At 46.3% G+C, this 14,117-nt stretch overlaps 1 long non-coding RNA gene across 1 annotated transcript in view; it reads left to right on the plus strand.

Annotated features, from left to right (window-relative positions):
* Positions 1 to 1,207: 1,207 nt before the first annotated feature.
* LOC138582088 (uncharacterized) overlaps positions 1,208 to 14,117 on the plus strand; it is a 101,828-nt gene continuing 88,918 nt past the window's right edge. Inside the window, exons 1-4 of the long non-coding RNA XR_011304947.1 lie at positions 1,208 to 1,293; positions 9,558 to 9,956; positions 10,033 to 10,086; positions 10,167 to 10,346. This is a non-coding gene — a long non-coding RNA (uncharacterized lncRNA). The remainder of the gene's footprint in view (positions 1,294 to 9,557; positions 9,957 to 10,032; positions 10,087 to 10,166; positions 10,347 to 14,117) is intronic.

Genomic DNA, 14,117 nt, shown 5'->3' on the forward strand with positions numbered 1-14,117 from the left:
TGAGTATATGCAATTGTTTGAGGTACGTGTAATCAAATGTTCTCAGAAGAAATTGCTAATTACGCTCACTGTGTGGCAGCAAGTGGACCCCGGTTGTGTGTCATCGTCTTCTGGGGTAGCCATGAGGACATCCAGGGGCAGGGGTACATGTTTACTAATTCACATGTTATGCTGCATAGCACAGGCCACAACAATTATGGCCACCTTGTCTGGCTTGTGCATTAGGGGGCCTCCTGGTGGAGACACATGAACCGTCCCTTCAGTGTGGTCCTTATATGTGCCTGATTGTATGCCTCCTCCTGTGTCCCCTCCCCCCGTTGTTAGGACCATTATCACTTGTGGAGCACGTGAGAGTTGTATGATGGAGATTGTACTTACCCAGGATCCAGGTCCATATGCACACAGTGTACTGTTTTGCAGGACCGTGGCAACCTGGGTAGCAAGCGCAACATAGTTTCACAGTGAGGTCTGTGCCACATGTCACCTGTACATTACAGGAATGTGGTTGTGTCCTGTTTCTGTATATCTCTTTGGATGCCTGGGCGGGTACACCAATTTCACATGTGCTCCATCCAGAGCTGCAATGATGTTCGGGCTGTGGCCAGCTACATAGACGCATGCATTTGTTGCATTTACCTGAGCCGGGGTGGTGGCCAGGGTGATGTGTTAGGGTGCATGCTGCATGAGCGTATCCAGCACATGGATGGGCACAATAGAAAGGTGGGCTGTGCCATGCAATGCAGCATGAAAACCAAATATGCTCAGTGGGACTCCCACTGAGCTTTGGAGACGCCCTTAGTGTAGTCAATACTACTGCAATATTAGAGGTACATTATTGTAAATTCTCAACATTTTTTGTGAGTTCAGCCGGTGAAGGCTGTACAAATTTCAATATGACTTGATTTTGTATGCAGTTGTGCTGGAACACCGTGGATCTGGTAACAAAACAGCATATAAATATGTGAGAGGCGACTCTCGATAAATCTAAATTGGGCATCCGTAGCCCAGCTCAATCTACACTTCCTTGTGGTGCTGGAGACCGCTTGACATGCAAGCTAGCTCTTCGTAGATTGCGGCACCGCGTTGCCAATGGTGACGAAACGCTGCATGGGCCTATTACCTGCTTATAATCACACGTCATCACGTGCTACGTGATATGTTATAACCTGAATCCTAGTGGGGAATCATGGGTATTGAAGTCCCATGTGTGGACCGTCCGCTGATCGTCTATTGGACATTCAAATCGTGATTCATCTAATCTATGGGGCAAAGAGAAATCCGCATATAGCAGACGTAAGTAGTTAAGATGAATGTTGGTTGGGCACCCCGGAGCACGCACAGCTTGCAAACTGAATCTACATATAATGTGACGTCCGTGTTGCCAATGATGACAAGACGCTAAGGCATTTTATTTACTATTTCTGAACGCGTACTTCCCTTATTATATGCAAGTGATTGAGCCGTCATAAACATCATAAAGATCCTCAATGTTCATGTTGCACTAAGGAGGGGAGGAATGTACACAGTAATTAATGTCGAGCAGTCTATGACTAACTCTAGTGTACGCGCTGGATACTAGAGGCCACTGCTCGTGAGATTAAGTGCACTCACTGCACTGTGCTGTCCCATAAGTCATCACATTACGTGATGCTCTAAATAATAAATGATCAAAAGAAAATGTGCATTGCATACAACGGACCAATGAGGCGCATGCTAATAAGTCTCAATGCTCTTAATAGTTCCACCCTGGTACCCTCTAAACCAAGTTGCTGATGTATACAGGGTATTAAGCCGTTATTGTGTGCCTTAATTGGATGCTTGTTAAGGTAACCTATATATATGCAAAAATACACGAGAAGCAACTTGAAGGTAACCCATACTTGAATTAGTGACCATGTGATATACAGTGTGATAAAAACCATATTTCCCAGTAATGTAAATGTCCACATTAGATTCCAATCAATGTATATTATAAAAAAACAGTGTAAATCCAATTCTTCCTTTAACCCAGACGGGGCTACAGATTCGAGTTTATGAATCCAAAAGGCTTCTCTTTGTTCGAGTTTCTTCGAGACGCTCATGTTCAAGTTCTTGTTGTTGATGACTTCTACAATCTGAAAACGAATCTATGAAACTTGGTGCTTGTGTTCTCTGAAATGTCTGGCTACCGAGGAGTGCCTTTTGTTGGTTCTTATGTTAGATTTATGTTCATTCCACCTCAGTTTCGCCTTACGTCTTGTTTGCCCTACGTATGTGAGTCTGCATGGACATTTGATGGCGTAGATGCAATTTTGGGTATCACAAGTGGCATGATCTTTCAGCGGTATCTTCTCGCCTGTCTTGGAATGTGTGATGACGTTCCCTTTGGTAATGTTATTGCAATGAATACATGAAAGACAAGGGTATGTTCCTGGATGTTTACTTGGTTTTTTCTTCATTGTGTCAGATTGTGTTTTCAATGCAGCATGCCCACAGTGTGTTGAAAGGTGTCTGTGGTAAGAAAGTGCAGTACCAACTAAAGTGTAAGCAGTGGTGCTAATGCTGTTCGGATGTTGATCCTGTTTTGTATATGATCCTGTATCAAGATGTGTAGCTGTCAAGACGTGATCTTACGAGTTGACTAAATACCTCCGTCCCCAAGTACCAGTCAGAGAAGTGAAAACCACTCCCTGACCAGTTATTAGGGCCACAGGAGGACAGGAACTGCAGCACCGGATGGAATTACCATTACATTTCTGGTGCTAATTCCACCAGCAGAATTAGCGCAGGTATTTTCTCCAGTGCTAATTCCACCAGTGCTAATTTCCGGCAGTGGAATTAGTGCAGGTATTTCCACTGTTGCTAATTCCACCAGTGCTAATTCCGCCAGTGGAATTAGAACCCATTTCCTGGAACACTTATTTCGGCATAGTGGTGAAAGTGGTGGTAACAGAATTACCACCACTTTTACCACTTGCCACTCTGCTTGTAATGAGGCCATGTGTGTTTGGGGCCACTGTTATTACGTATTATTGGAGGTTGTTTTGAAAAAGCCTTTCCTTTCTTCAGGACAAAGCTCACGTTTGGAAAACAGTGATGATCCACGTTGGCCTCCAGAGGAGGTTGCGCTGGTCTAAGCAATAGCCCATAAACTTCCTCCATGCCCACTTTCTCATATAAGGAGCCAGTATCCCACCTCCTGCTCCCCCCACGCCCCCCGAAGATGATGTAGCCTCATGTCCAGAGAACTTAGTCACAGGTACCCAACTGCAAGAAACGGGAAACCTTTAAATGAGTTTCTAACGGGAGAAGTGACACCCAGTAACCAGAGCATGGCATTCTCTGAAGTTCAGGTGAAGACCGTATGAGATAAACTGAGTTCTGGGAAGGAGCAGCACTCCAGTGACATCAAGTGCTGCCTATTAGAACTGGTTTTCCCGGATCCAGTAAAAGAATTATCTCTGGATCTCGGAAATCCATTAGCACTCTATTTATTTACTGTTGTATTTTCAGAAGCCATTACAACCTGCAACCAGAGCCAGGATTTGAACCGAGGTCAGTAGGGTCAGGGCGACGCTTACCCACTATACTACTTCAGGGGGTGGTGAAGAGCTCTTTGAACTCTCTTCTTAAGACTGTACTCTGCAGGAAATCAGGAAATGTGTACATACATGTGCGCTGACCAATAAGACACGGACATTTATGCACGGAGGAAACCTTTCTTTATTCCTCGTCTGACCGTGCCTCCTGTGCTTTGCCTTCTCCACGCCTTTCCTTCTTCCTCCCTTGATGTTTCCTCTGACACGTGATCTGCGCCAAGTCTGTCCCAAACCTCCCTTAAACTCACAACACCCCCCCTCAATGATCTTGTTTGTTGCAGTTCACATCTCTTCTACTACCTGTCTCTGAGGTTTCTTCATCACTCTCTGGGGTCTCCCTATTGAATAGTTTGGTGGAGTCTTCTTCGCCGGTTTCATTCTGAGTCTGCAGTGGAGTGGTAACCTCGGGCTCCTGCTTGATTCCTTTTGCTGTATCCAGCCGCCTCGTATATTAGCTGTGTGTTGGGCTTCTCAGGTGTTTGAGATGCAAAGCATTCCTACGGACTTCTCGATGGTCTGCTGGTGCTGTGATCATGGTTCCTTTTTTATTGATGGTCACTATGAATGGAGTGGCTGCATATTATTATTATTATTATTATTGTTATAGGTTATTTATAACATGCTTAATACCCAGAGGTTTCTAAGCATGGACCCAGGGATCGAACCTGTGTTTCTCCGCGTCGTCTTGTTTCCAAGGCGAGCATGTTCCCCATATCGAGAGTCTGTTTTAATTTTCTGTTTCTATTTCACTATTAATTCTTCTCCAACCATGAACTCTCTTTATTTTGTGATCAGTTTGTTCTCTTGTTTCTTGTTTTTTCTTTATGTCGCTTGGGTGTTTGTCATTACTCCTTTCCTCCGTGTAAGTGTCAATCCGGGGCAGGCGTGTTCTTGGAGGATACTTGATCATTAGTCCCGCTGGAGTCATACCTGTTGAACCATGGGTGTACTGCGATAATATTGTAGCATACGGTAGACATGTCCTCAATAACAGCTTTCTGCATTGTTCTCTTAATTCATGGCATGAAGCTTTCAGCCATTCCGTTGGCTTGTGAACATGCCAGCGTGATCCTTTGATGTTTGGCATGTGTTTGGCAAAACGCTTGAAGTCATTTCCTTTGAATGATGGGCCATTGTATGTGTTCACCGTGTGCGCAATGCCCCATTCACTGAAAATCTCATTTAGCACTCCCGCCATGTGAGAAAATGCAGTAGTGTGCACTGGTTTAATCATTGGAGATTTGGAATACTCGTCACTAGCTACGAGGAGGTGGCACCCATCTATCCTGGGTCCATATAAATCATTCTCTACCATATACCAAAGGCCCTTCGATAGTTCAGTGTTTTGTAACAGCAGCTGCGGTTCACTCTTGGACGTACAGTGGGCCGCTATGCAGTGAACTATTATCTCTTAAACTAAGTAATCTATATATCATTACCATACTTGATTACTGAGCAGTTTCTTTGTATTCACAATGCCGCTGTGGTCTTCGTGAGCGATGTGAACTAATAACCTTCGTGTTGTTCTAGGCAAAACCAATCTGCTCCCCCACAGAAGAAGAAGTTGTTCAGTCACCGCAAGTTCTGTGTGAATTAGTGCTAGTCTTTCAAATTCCTTTATGTTACCGTTTTGGTGATTCTCTTGTATTTTGCGATAGACTTTCACTTTATTCTCGAGAGTGAGGTGTATAGCCAAACTGATAGGTGGATCCCACTGGAAGCAGCCAGGAAGGCATCTTCAGAGATTGCAGGTGGTAGTGCATTAGTGGGGACGTATCTCAGGTATTCTTCCACTTCATCTTGCAGCGTGACTTTGTGATAAAATTTGGGGGTTCTAGATGTGTGGTCTGCTGGGTACAGGTCTTTACCATGCCCGGGTCCAATGTCATATTCTTGTAGACGGGTGCCTCATCTCTCAATACGTGGTGGCATTCTTGTCCTAGGATTACTCAACAGTGAGAGCAGAGCCTGATGGTCTGTTACGAGCGTGAACCTTTTCCAATCACAAAGTGATTTAAGCGTTTGCATGCCCAGACACCAGCCAAACTTTCCTTCTCTACTTGTGAATATGCAGATAGTGTTGTAAATAATGCTCTACCGGCATATGCCACCACGTGTTTGGTGGTCGACGTTCTTTCATCACTTTATGCCAGTATAATTCCCAGCCCAACTGGGCTGGGATCCACTGTACGTTCAGTATGTCAGGATGGGTTAAAGAAGGCTAGATGTTTTGCTAAAAAGTGATGACATGCCTGACTCCACTGGAACAGAGATACTTTTTTTAACAGGTGTCAGAGGAGCTCTGTCATGGTGGCATAGTTGGGTGAGCATCTTGCACAGTACCCTGCCATGCTGAGGAAAGAACTCACATCATATATTTTGGCTCGTGGACGGCAGCTTGTCCTGGATGTGGATCTGGATTGTGAGTTCTTTTCCTGGATCTGGATTCATGCATTGGTCGGACAAAGCATGTCTGTTGAATAGCAGGTGTTGTTTGTTTATTTTGTCTTTTCCTTTTTTTAAAGTGAGACCTTCTTCTTGTAGTAATTTACATGCCTTCATTAGTTCTTGGGCGTGTTCCACCTGGAATTTTCCAAATACTAAAATGTCATCACTGCAGCTGAGTACATTATGGAAGGGGAAGAGGCTACGTCTGCTTGTTTCTTGAAATATGGCCGAAGTTGAGGAGGTGTACCTCAACAGTTCTTCCTGTGTTGAGAAGGTCAGGTATCAGCGGTTGTCAGCCATCCTTGGTGGATGATGTGGTGTTTTTAGACTTATTTTTAATCTATAATTGGACTGTATATTTAGCATGGATTGTATATTTGCGGTGATGTCTTCCATTGGCACTTTACCCAACAACTTTGCATTATTTCACCAAAATGTTAACTTGGTATACTATTTATATGTACTGTGTGAACATTTTAATCATTAGTACTTTTATGGCTATCGGCCGAAATAAGGTTTTTGTATGACTGTCCCAGCGTTTGTGCCGTGCACCTTGCAAACCATGTGGGGTACGGTATCTTACACAGTGCTGTCGGATTGGTCATGGGTTCTCACCGCACACTCTGGCGTCTGGGTCTGGATCTCATGCCAGGCACGCCAGCGGAGGAGCTCTGGCAATGCCGAGATGGCGCAGTGGCAAGTGCAGTCATAGGTCCGCGATCACTCATCACCAGTGGTCATGTTCTCAGGCATACCAATGCGACGGACACATATGACTGGGGAGCCTTTTCTTGATTCCTCTTTCGCACGTGCCTCCTGCACAGTGCTTTCACCACACTCTCCCTTCCTGGTCCCTTCCCCTGACACGTGATCTGTGCCTCATACGTCCCAAGCTTCCCTTAAAGGCACAACAGTAGAGTGTTTTAGTTTGAATAGGTGTCCACCCTTGATAAGTTGCTTGTAAGGGAACACTCCTGTCTGTGGTTATTTTCCAGGTGTTTGTGATTCATCTTCTGAGAGACAAACATTTACATTGAACAGGGGCTGGAGGTGACCACATCACCACTCCCGTCGCCTCCACCCCCTGTCCATGCCCCCCATGTTACTGGTGGGATTCCAAAGTAAAGAATTTCCACATCAACTAGAAGCTCAGTTAGTGTAACATTGTGGGGCGGTCCAGGAGGAGTACATACAGACCGGGAAGCAACACAACCACCAAGTGAATAATTAGGTACAGCGTTGCAGAGGTCTCGGGTGGCAGGGACAGGCACCGGTGCAGCTAGGCGGTGATGCCGCTGGTCCAGGCACATAAGGGCATGCTGAGGTCCCGGATGGCAGGGACAGGCACCGGTGCAGCTAGGCGGTGATGCAGCCGGTGTAGGCACATCATGGCATGCTGAGGTCCAAGAGGCCAAGGACAAACATGAATGTGGCTTTAGATGCCAGTGGACATTACTGTGTGGGGGGAAGCAGACATTGCGGTCCAGGCATCATCCACGCCTATATGTCATTGAAATACGACAGGAGTAAACTTAGAACATTGGAAGTGATGTTCCGGCTAGAACTGCCATGGGCATCACTTCCTACACTTGCCTCCACTGCATGGTGTTCTCTGGCCTGCACCTGCTGTATACACCTACATGGACATGCCTGCTTATGCTGAAATAGATGTGACTGTGTCTAATGGCTTAGACATGGCTGCATCCTTGTCAAGAAGTGCACCAGTACTGACTAGCAGTGACATTAGATGAGGTATGCGCTGGCATGGAGATCCAGGTGTTCATCTCCAAAGATGTCTAAGTACACACAGACATTGCGGTACCTAAGGAAAGCGCTGCCATGCGCTGTGTACTGGTGGCTCCATACACTCTGATCTCAAGGATGGGGCAGTCTAAGAAGCTGCCAATTTGAGCACTGAATTCTCCCCTATTGTGGAATTAATGCTTGAACTATGATTACAATCCGAATAGGCGATTTCAGCAACCGTTTGCAAGGTGTGGTGGCACTGGAACTTTGCAGAGCGATCTGATCAATGTGTAGCAGGAGCCCGCAAAAATCCACAGTAGGGCTGCGGCGAACTCTGTCACTCGAGGACTCACAAGAAATCCAGTTGTCTAGGTTTACACAGCGTAAATTAGGTTAAATATTAAAAGAACTGATAACGCTGCACCTATCGGCAAACCACTGATAAGGAAAGCCTCTGTCTAAAGGAAAGAATAAACTACGGGGTCAAAGGCTGCATAGCATAGGTAAAGAGGAGAGCAGTGACAGGTAAACACCATCAGCCAATGACCGCATGAAGCCTTCAACCGATACTGTCAAGGGAAGCACCCACGATACCGACTTAATACAATGTATTCCCACCAACAACGAGCAGAAATTCCACCCTGTCTTCCGAGTGGCATTTGAAAGACGAGTGAAGCTCGAGTTTTTCCTCATTACACTCAGATCCCTCAGGGGGAATAAACCATTTTATTGATAGCTAATGTGAAGGTGTGGACCTCTACCGCAGAAAATCGACTGAAGTGCAATGGTGTCATTGAGGAAATATGACCAGGGGTGGGGAGGCTGATGAGACTGGGGGCGATGATTCCTACGTTTTATTCTATATACAAACTTTCTTTCCCTTTGTGATGCCTTCGCCACGCCCATATACTACAAACCCTAGCGTTTATTGCTTTACTTTAAATGGTAGCAGACTTTGTTGAGGGTTTTCCACTTGTTTTGTTGGCTGAAGGTAGTGCTTATCAGTGATGTGAGAGACTGGACATGCATACCCAAGGAACTGCTGAGTTTAGGACTTTTCAATGTGCTCGGGGTTAGTGTGTAATTTTGTGGACTACATCGGTTCTAGCAGGACTGAACAATGACCCGCTCCTAGGGGACTGGACACACACCAGGGGTGGAGGGCATATGGCCATCGCCTGAGAAGGATGATGCCATATTGGTCATCATGACCCAGACTTTGATTATCACAAGATGCTCGGGAACCGTGGACATGGATGACAGACTCTTGCAATAGTACAATGAACTCCTTTGTTATATTGAAGTCAGGAACTGCATGCAGGAAGACCTGCGTAGGCTTCCTTGAAAATATGGGGTCAAGCTTCTCGTATAAGGGGAGCAGAGTGTCAGGGTTCCATTAGATGTCTGTTCGTCTGATCATAGATCGGTCTCGCACAGGAACAAACATTCCAGAATCCCCAGTAGAGTGAACAGTTTTCATTCCAAAGCGGGATTCTCTTTAGCACCTCTGAACCATGGTTCGTCTTTGTCCACGCTCCCTTTCAGAGAACGCTATGGGTTGCCTAGGAACGCTGGCGCCCTTTGCATTCACTTAGGTGCTCAGGCCTATGGCGCTGTGCTATGCGTGCGGTCAGCTGACCGGTATTTAGGTCCTGCCCCCGCGCACGGCGCTGCTTCTGAATTTGTCAATTTTCAAAGCTACGCATCTTGTTACCTTGTCTTCTGGCTCCTTGAATCCCTGGTCTAACTTGTGACTTTCCTTCCTTGTTCTTGTCATTGCCTTAGTCTTACCTTCTCGTTGCCAGACCCGGAACGGCCACGGACTGCATTCGGCTCATCCCTCAAATCTTACCTGCTCATTGCTAGACCCGGAACGGCCACGGACTGCATTCATCTCATTCCTCACGTCTTAGCTGTTTTGCCAAGACCGAAGTCTCTTGGATTACTCCAACTACAACCAGTGCTACGTCTTCACTCTCTTATCGCTCAAAGACTCTAAAGAACAGAAAGGACTTTCGCGCATCGGCGCAACGATCAAAGGACATTAGCGCAACGGCGCAAGGATCAATAGACTCCTTAGGCGTCCTCGTGCCGGCGGGAATAGGAAACAGGACATTGTGTTTCCAGGACTACCACTTCATTTCCCAAATTTCATCTGCTGCATCTACCCAGACCACTCATTTGGTAAGCACAAACAGTTTGGTTCTTCCTTTCTCTTACTCTTCTGTACTCCTGGTAATAGTGACCTTTCTTGTTTCAGGATACTCACCAATCTAGCTTGGAACTATTCAGTCCCATTCTGATTTTCTTGCTTGTGAGTATCAGTTCATCACCTTGTTTTGAGATTACATTGCCTTTAGCCATATGTTAATACTTGGTTCATTTGTCTTGCAGCCAGCTGTCTGAGTACCAGGGTGTACCATTATTTTCAGGCAATACTCACCTCAATCTGTCCTTTTGTACTCTTGAGGGGTGGTATATTGTCACAAAGACTCAATTGCATCACGACGTGTCAAGCCACCACTACTGGATTTAGCCCTTGGGCCCTAACACAGAGCTGGTGGGGCGGAGCAGGTTGGTTTGGTTTGGGATAGGAGCATGAAGCAAACTGCTATTAATAAACGTTTGCATGTTCATTTACGGAAATCTAAAACTACTGCCTTTGAATCAAGTTTACATTTATACACGACTTAGACCTATTGAGCACACTAAGAATAAGGTAAGGAGTTCTTGATAAGAACTCCAAGGGGCTCTCGTGAGGACGACATCAGGTCGATGCTTGTGCATGCGGCACCACACCAGAGACCAAGACTCTTTTCCTTGTTGATTTTGGAATGGGCAGGCAAAAGGGGGACTTATTTAGGGGGTAAACAGAGATGGGATGGAAGTTCTGGGTTGGGTATGTTATATTGGTCATTATATTTCCCTGTTTCATTGCAGTGGTTCTAGCAATTGTCTACAATTTCTGCCCTGGAATGGATCTGGCAAAAAATAGGCACTGGTGAACTATTCAGGCTGGTTGCTGTTGTGCATATACGTCTGGTATTTTTGGCCTGAATGCATTCAGGTTTTGGAAAGAGAAGGTATTTTTAGGTGACCTCTCAATGTTATCTTTTTTTCTGTTTTAATATCGGGAATGGGTAAAAGGGGAAATTGAAGTACAAGAGCACTATTAAATAGGGACTGATGAAAACCTGCAGGTTGAGTTCCCCATAACTCTGTCAGGACCACTCTGCTGTATCTGTGCTTATCAGTCCCCTTCCTTCTCAGGACTGCAAAGGAGTGGAGTGAAAGAGCAAATGATACATGGGTGATTGGTAGCAAAGGGGTGGCAGGTGGGTGGTTACTCCGGGCAACCGATTCAACAGAGACCATTGAGCCCGGCAGAAGAGCTGTGACAGCGGGGACCAGTCGAACAGCAGAGACAGGGAGCTGGCCCAATCCAGAGGGACTGTGGATACCCCCAGTGCACCCCTTGGTTTGTAATTATGGCAGGCAAACAGGACATTGGAAAAATGAGTGCCATTGCAGACCGCCAAGACAGAGCTCTCAGAGAAACACAGGACAGAATGAGGCCCAAGCTCCCACAGGAGGGGGCATGAATCATTTTTCAGATACTTTCCAAAGAGTGCCACCTCCTTTCCCCAATCGGAATGCCACTACCTTTACCCCGTGACTATCAAATGCTACCTTAATAGACCAAGACCCTTTTCAGACTCTCTGAAGAGGAGGGGATTCTGGAAAGCTCTTTCATCCCGGTAGACCAAGCCGTTCTGTATGTGGAGGAATGCCTGTATCATGTATAGTGCACACAGGTGCTAATAGATAAGCATTGCAATTGTTTGTTTGTTTGTTTGTTTGTTTATTTGGTATAGCGCAGAACCAAACCCGAAGGGGTAGCTGGGCGCAGACAATACAAGGATACTTGAGAACTTTGTTACAGGAAAAATACAGTTATACAGTTCACATTAGTAACAAAGGTGCATGTACAAGAAAATCTGAAACTACAGTTCAAGCCAGTTAACCAGAAATCAATTCATCTAGTTACAGTCATCTAGGGTCTCTAGAGCAGGTGGCAATGGGACGGTCGAGCTAAGTGTCATTGGAACGTATCCAGGTGAGGACTTTCCGCCTGAAGCTAGGGTAAGGTTGGTCCATTCTGAGATCCATAGGGAGTTTGTTCCAAGTTTGCGCAGCTATGACCGGAAAACTGTAGCCGCCAGCTGTACTCTTTTTGTATCTAGGCACCACTAAGGTGTAGGCATTGGTCATTCTAGTGGGACGGTTTGAAGTTCTCTTGTTGACTCTGTTTACCAGGTAAGGGGGAGCTATATTGTTAAGACATTTGGAGGTGAGGGAAAGTGTTTTGAGGGCAATCCTGTCTTTGATTTTTAGCCAGTGGATATTTTTCCTAGAGGTGGAGATATGAGCTCTATTAGGAATATTTAAAGCTACTCAGCGTTATTTTGGAGAGTTTGGAGTTTATCAAGGATATACTTGTTAGATCCTGCATATAGAGCATTACAGTAATCCAACTTGGATATGATGAGTGCATTAGCTAGTGTAATGCAGCTAGTCTCAGTTAGAAATGGTCTACATGCTCGGATCAATTTGCAAGTATATGCAGTGGAAGATGCTAGTGAGTTAGTTTGTTTCTTGAAAGTGAGCGCTGAGTCGAGATAGACCCCGAGGGTTTTGACTGCAGGCATCACTTTGATGACATTATTGTCGATGTTGAATGAGGCATAGTTTGGGTCAAGTTTTTTGATGGCCAGCTCTGAGCCGAGGATCAGTAACTCAGTCTTTGTCATGATGCCTACCTCCAAGGAGCCAGGTCCGACCCAGCAACCCCAGAGGCAGGCATCATTTCCCCCAGGGGAGTGCCAGCGGGCCCAAGCTGGGGCCCTTTGGACGCAGTCCTGGCGCCTTAGGCGCCAGGCTCATGTTGGACCTCTGTCCTGGCGCCTTAGGCGCCAGGCTCATAAAGCTAGACATGTGTTCAAGTGTTTTAATGTGCACTTACCTGATGCCGACCATGCTGCCACATCCAGGCCCTCTGGAGGCCTGAATGGAACTACTTTAACTGTGGGACTACTTTCCACCCGGGTGTGGTCGGGGAAGGATACATAACTGATCGGAGGAAGGATACACACTTGGAACTTCTTCCAAAGCTATTTAAACCACACCCGATCAGCAACTCACGCTTCGCGTTGTTCTGCTCCTAGCAGCTGGACGCTCATCGTGTCAGCTCCTGCATCTGGACCTCAGCCACGCCTGTCAGTATCCTGGGTCTCCTGCAAAGGGAGACAAAAGACCTTACCTGCTAAATCAGCACCACAGAGACATCACACTGACGATCCTGAAAAGGAAGACATCATTTTAAAAGCATTTCGCTACGATCGCTGCAGCGCTGCATTTCACTCACCTTTCCTGGACGCCACCATCTTCAGCAGCGATCATCCGGATCCACAGCCACTTCCCAGAGCCTAGAGAGAAAGACAAGAACAAGGTGAGAGAAGGAAGGGAATAGGAAAAGCTCAGTTTCCTTCTAAGTCTTACCTGTTGGGTCATTCCCATTTCATTTCGGGTCTTGCCGCTTCCAGGCATCCGGACCCCAGCCCCTATGGGGAAAAAAGACAAAGACATTGAATGAGCGAATGCAAAGACATTACCCGAGCGCTCATCCAGAACTTACCTGTCATTTACTGGAACTGCACGTTTCACTTCGGGTCGGCGCCATATCTCCGGCATTCCGAACCCCGGCCCCTAAGGGGAAAAAAGACAATGAACATTATTATTAAGCTTGGACTTTCGAACTTGCAACAGAACTTTTACAGAGCCTTACCTGAATAGTCAAGCTTACCTGAACTCCCATCAATCCTCAATCCAGTGAAGTAACTGGGTTTCAACGCGCCCCTGCATCAGAAGCAGGATGGAGAGCTCATCCTTCCTGACCCTAAGGTGAGACTTCACGGGGAATCGTGGAAGGGTATCGTGGAGGGTTGGAAGAGAGTGGGAGGCTTGAGCATAACTCAGTCAGTAGGTAATACTCCCTTTTCACGCACAGGGGAATATTCCTGCGAGCCGGAGAAGCCAGAGTAGAGGGGGCCCTTCCTGTCCATCTTCAGAGTCCTGCGCTTCACCATTGAAGAAGCATCAGCACTCGAAGCCAGACCTGCGCCTCCGTGGGAATCAGGTGAGCGTTACAGTCTTGTCGTCATTTAGGCAGAGGCCGTGAGATGCCACCCAGGCCTGAATGAGGAGATATATCTTATTTACTAAGGCCGTGTCTTCCAAGAAGTTGCCCGAAAGGGGGATAAGGATCTGAGTGTCATCTGCGTAATT

The sequence above is a fragment of the Ambystoma mexicanum genome, chromosome 3q (assembly GCF_040938575.1).
Source record: "Ambystoma mexicanum isolate Mex_15411 chromosome 3q, UKY_AmexF1_1, whole genome shotgun sequence".
In the NCBI taxonomy this organism is placed as follows: domain Eukaryota; kingdom Metazoa; phylum Chordata; class Amphibia; order Caudata; family Ambystomatidae; genus Ambystoma; species Ambystoma mexicanum.